The sequence below is a fragment of the Phytophthora infestans genome, genomic scaffold, assembly GCF_000142945.1.
Source record: "Phytophthora infestans T30-4 supercont1.25 genomic scaffold, whole genome shotgun sequence".
Taxonomy (NCBI): Eukaryota; Oomycota; class Peronosporomycetes; order Peronosporales; family Peronosporaceae; genus Phytophthora; species Phytophthora infestans.
Genome location: NW_003303734.1, coordinates 1,684,487 through 1,690,486, shown reverse-complemented (window position 1 = coordinate 1,690,486; position 6,000 = coordinate 1,684,487).

Below are 6,000 nucleotides of genomic sequence, written 5' to 3'. Positions count from 1 at the left end.
AGTCCAGACAGGTGAAGCCGGCGGAGCGCAACTACCCTGTTCACGATAAGGAGCTCCTTGCGATGCGCTACGCTCTGCTCAAGTTCAGAGTGTACTTGTTGGGTGAAGATACCATCGCGGTGTACACCGACCATGGATCACTAAGGACAGCGATGAAGAGTCCTCATCGCTCCCAGTGGATGGACCGCTGGCATTCATTCCTCTCTAAGTACAACTTCGTGGTACATTACAAGCCCGGCAAGAACAACATTCTCACCAACGCTTTGTCTCGGCGTCCCGACTACGACCCACGCGGTGCATTGGGTCGACAATAGGCGCTCGATGAAGACGATGTCGACAAGTGTGCCATGTGCAAGGCGTTAGGAGTCAACCTGACAAGCGTCCCTCCGGTAATGCCACTTCGCGTGACTTGACGTACTCCAGAATCCTGGAGTATCTCCGCTCTCCCAGCGCCGACACACTGGAAGCCCTTTCCCGCTACGTATGAAACAAAGTTCACCGATATTGCCTCGAGGACGAGTTGCTGATGTACAGCATCGACAAATTCGATGCCCCACGTGTCGTTGTCCCTAACGACCCCAACCTGCGCTCACGGATTATTTATAAGTTTCATGATGTCCCGCTGGGCGCTCATCGCGGTCGTGAGAAGACGTTTGCCGCTGTGTCACGCGACTTTTATTGACCCCACCTGAATAAATGGGTACGTAAGTGGGTGCGCACCAGCGAAATCTGCCAGCGCGTGAAAATTGCTTCGTCTTCGCAAGCTTCCCTGTGTCATCTACCAGTGGCCCCCGAAGCCTGACGCTCAGTGTCGATGGACTTCATCTTCGGGCTCTTACCCGATACTAAAGGACGTTCGGGTGTCTTAGTGCTCGTCGACCGCTTCAGCTAGGTGGTCCACCTGATTCTGGTGTCGGATTCAATCACCGCGGCAGATACCGCGGTGCACTTCATCAATGCGGTCTTCCGCCATCATGGCCTTCCTGAATCCACCATCTCCGACCGCGACCCACGATTCACCTCGGCCTTCTGGTCAAAGCTCATCGATCTACTGGGCTCGAAGCTGTTGATGGCCACGGCAGCCCATCCGGAAACGGACGGCCAGACGGAGCGCGTAAATCGTGCCTCGAAGACGTCCTTGGAAGCTACGCGACGTCGTTCTCCAGCTGGAGCTCGTTTCAGCCTCCGGCCGAATTCGCACTGAACAACGCGGTACACGCGTCGACTGGGCTTACGCCCTTCTTGGCTAACAGCGCGCAACCCCGCGTGTCCCTGCTCTCCTCACCGTGGGCCATCCCACAGCTCGGTGTGTCTCCACTTTGGGTGGGAAGAAGCTGCCGACAAGCCGGATACTCCAGCTCTGACGTCTACGGCGGCATCACCGGTACTAAGTCAACTGGTACATACACCGGTTGCTAATGATATCTCGAGTGTATCCCCAGTCCCCACGTCGGTCAGCGCAGTGACACGTTCCGCATCCAGCTCGCGTCAGCTAACTACGCGCCGAAGCGAGCGGCGCGACCAATCGTCTCCGAATTCGTACTACAGCGCCAAGCGGCCACCCGCTATGTTCAAGACGCACTGCAGGATGAAGTGGACAAGCAGAAGGAGAACGCCGAAAAGACTGGCCGCAAGAACACGGCCACGATTACGACAGGCGAACGCGTGCTCCTGTCGGCTGAAGGTATCAGAAGCTCTGCGGTTACCAATCTCGGGTCGAACAAACTCGCGCCGCGCTTTATTGGGCCGTTTACGGTAATCAAGGTCATTGGTGATGCTTACACGCTTGACATTCCTACATCACTATGTCTGTATCCAACGTTTAACGTCGGACGACTGACGAAGTATCACCCCGCTACGATTCCAGAGTCGTCTCCGTCTATCGAGTCAGAGCATGCGTCGAGCGACCTTCTCGACGGGCGCGGCGATCCATCGATCCATCCGCACCAGGGGTCGGATCTCAAGGCTGTGTCCCCGTCTGAAAACGACCGAGAACCGACCTCTCCAGTATCTGCAACCGAGCAAGGATCTCTGTGCTCGCCTGACGCAGCTGTGCACTCTCCCCGGTGGCCCGGGCAGTCTGACCGAGAGCCTCGTCCAACTCCTGCTGGTCATCCCAGTAGCGGTTCAGCAAGTCGTTCTCGGTCTGTGCAGCCAGAACGCGAGTGTTGTCGACACGACGGCTCTCCTCCTGTTGTTGACGCTGCCGGCGATACCCGCTGGATTGTTGAGCGCATCGTTGCCCACGAAGATCTACTTTGCGCTCCCAAACGCCATCGAGGGCTCGCCCACGATGTTCCAGCCGACCGTCGCTATCGGGTACGATGGGTCGGGTTTCCTCCCGACGGGGATACGTGGGAGCCTCGTGCCAATCTCCTTCGTGACGTCCCGAATGTGGTCCAGGCGTATGAGTCCAATCTCGCTGCGAACCACTATGTGACGCATGCCAGCTCGCACGAGGAGAGCTACTCGAGCGATCACGCGAGCGTGATCGAGACCGATGACTTGGTCGACCACGTGAACGGGACCGAGATCTGCGATTTAAGCGACCACGCGAACGCGATCGAGAACGACGCTTTGGACGACCACGCGAACGAGATCGGCGGCTTGAGTGGCCGCACGAACGAGACCGAGTCTGATGCCAAGAATCTTCACGTGCAGAGCGTCGGCGTGAGCCGGCGCGACTAGAGGCGCGCACGTTCTCGGCCAACCAGCGACGATACTTCTCGATCCACCCGTGTTCTCGTTCACCGGGCGGATACTCGGCAAAGAGACTTCTCCACTCCTCGACAGTTGGACGCGATCCAGTACAAGTACCACAACCTTCAGCGACCCTCACGTAGCAGATGCGGCGCATGTCCTCCCATGCTCTGGTACAGACGCGCTCACGGAGTGACGTGAGCGAGCGCTCCTTGACGATCTCCTCGCGGTACACCAGCCAGTCGACGAAGTTCTCCCCTTCTTCCTGCGTCCGGTTCCAGCGCCGCATGAAATCGCACCACGACTCCTGCAGCACGCCATATGCGACACCCTCGACAGGCTTCTGCCGCAGTCCGCGGGAGCGCCGGAAGTGATCCTTCATCGTGTCCAGTGTGTCCAGGGCCCGCGCTCCGGGTATATCGTAGTGACCCCATGCTCGGAGCTGGTCGTCCATCACGCGTGTGCCGCGTGCCGCTGCAGTCGACGACGTCGCCGACGTCGGTGTTTCCGTCCGCTGCTAATCCATTGTGTTGCTTGTCAAGTTCTCCGCAAGTTGAGCAGTGTCGCTCCTGCGCTTCGCAGGAGATGTCTCTTTTTCGCTCCGCCCGTTAGCCAAGTCACCGTTCGCCATCCTCACGCAGATTGATTTATCTTCGCCCACTGCTTATGTTGCGTAAGTGCAACTTTAAGAGGGGGAAAGGTAATGGGCCCCTCCATTACATAAGTAGGTATATTTCTTTACATAAGTAGGTGCATCGACAGCGTGTGCTGAAAATGCTGCCACGCCATTGGCTGATATATGGAAAGCCAGACCCATTATTAGCCAATTAGACTATGACGTGTATTTGAGTGGCCAGGGCTGTGGCCTTTATCCTAAAATAAAGTGAGAGTTGATTTTTCCTTAAACATAAGACTCAGTCGTCCTATTGCGAGCTTCCTCAACACTATAGTGTAATAGTGTAAGCAAGTAACGGGGTAAATACCTGGCCCGTTACATGCCTCCTTCACCTTGTCGAGTGCAGAGATAACCAACACAAGGGATATATCAGACGCGCTGGTGCTCTTCAATCTACTACTACTGATGGTGACGGAAGGGTCCAAACCGACGCTAGACATAGCGGGTAGAATCATCGGGCAGCACAGAACGGATGGTACAACGGGTAGAAGGGGGCAGTACGCCGAGATCAGCATACCAGCTTCTTTGATGGTGGCCCCCATGGCAGCCCGGCCCAGAAGGAAGCGAAAGCACCATTTACAAGTTAGGCGGAGAGAGCAAGATAGGGGTGCTGATGTGGGCTGCAGCAGCTATAGGCACACATCGAACAGCGTCGCAGAGCTCGTTGGGCTGTGTTGCCTGCTATGTGCGGCGGGGGTGGGAATGAACGTAGTAGGAAATAGCGAGGGGGGCTATGGGACTCCTGCGGCGGCGTAAGGAATCGAATTCCAAGAAGCTACTACAATGATACGATCGCTTGCGGACAGGTATCAAGTTTGATCATGGTCCCATCGATACCGAATGTACAACAAGGCTGCGGATTGGCTGGCCAGCTGCTCAATGGACTCAAATCAGAGGAGCGGAGCACGATGACGGGATCCACTCGCTTCTCGAACACAGCAGTAAATTAATTCGGGGATATGTGACAAGGTGGATGGACAGAGAAGAGCAGCAAGAGAAAGAAGAGAAGTCATACGCTGATTAACTTAATTTGAATATACTCGTCAGTGCCTGGTGAGATGAGTATTAAAGTTCAAGTGAGCACACTGGTAGCACAATACACCACGACTATTATTATTACAAAGATTGCAGGGGCTCTATCGATAGTGCTGAGGGTACGCCTCTCGAATGCCTGACATAAACCGATTCCGGGAGGCAGCTCTAGGATCGATAGACACGCTGCCTATAGGGCGAGTCGCATTTCTTGGCGGACGTCGGCGACTTGTGGCGACATCTCCATCGTGCAACTGTGGTCATTGTGTGCTCTGACGTTCCCGTCACGAGCAATCGGGCGAGCCTACACCCAGCTCGATGTCGGGCGCAGACCCAGTAAGTAGTGTTCGTCTCGGCGACCTTGCGATGGCAGTAGAAGTTGTGGCCTATGTGCTCCATAGTAGATTAAAAAATGAAAGAAATACTAGGGGCTTCTGCGAAAGACTAATTTGAATGGCGTAGAATAAAGGTGCTAATAACTTTAATTTACTAAGGTGTACAATATTACCTGATGGTAGTATAATTGTAATATAGAACAGGGCGCCATTTATTTCCAATGGGGGTTTAACCCTTCCAATATGGCATCACGAATTCTCCAGAATCTAAATTATAGAGGTGAAAATGGTCTGGACCCTCGGCAACAGAGCTTGATGGATCCATATTCGCATATAATAGAGTGTATGTAATAAATTTAGACAGGGCGGCTGAAATGTCTGCATTTGGTGCGACATGATATTAACGGAAAAGGTTTGTGGCTACTTGTATAAGAATCTTAGGGTATTTGCCAGTCATTCATTACGAGTAAACCCGTCCGATGAGAGTCAATCACTCCTATAACGTCAAGATGCGTATCTTTGTTTATGATAAATTATTCCGGTAAATTTGGCTCAAACCCACCAAAAATGGATGAATCTTCGAGAGGTCTACGGTATTAGCAGAGACCAACGGTACCTACCACACAGCAGAAGCATCACGGAAAAAGAGGGTGTCGAGCATTATCAGTATGTGCGCTGCAATTACTAGTGCCTACGGACATGTCAAGCATGTATTGTGCTACGTAGGTGAAGAGAGTTTACTTCGACACTGTCGGCCCCATAGATGGCTAGCCTTTGCGCATCTTCCAACACCATCGCCCGATTTGACAGCGTTCGCCACAGCTGCTCCGACCGTTTCCTCTGCGTGTCCAGCGTCGGCGACACCAGCGTCGACAACTCCAGTAGTCGCCCATCCTGCTCCCGCTGGAGGTGACGATCGAGCTACTGCTATGCCTTTGACCGCCGCCGCGGCAAATAATACGGTCAAACCAAAGACCGCGAGAAAGGAGTCTCCTGCAGAGCAGCCGTCACCGTTTGCCAAAAAGGCTGCTGCGCCTACCAAGCGGACAGCGTCAGTGTTAAGCAACGACAAAGTGGTAGGTATTGCTTCATCGGGTGTATCAGTGACGAGGTTTAATTTAACAATGTTACGTATTAGAGAGCTTTAGCTTCTGAAATAATGCAAGGTTTGACATAACAAGTATCTGGGAAAATCTGAATATGACGGTTATATTACCGATCGATGTTCTAATACTATGTTCCCATAGCGCGACCCTT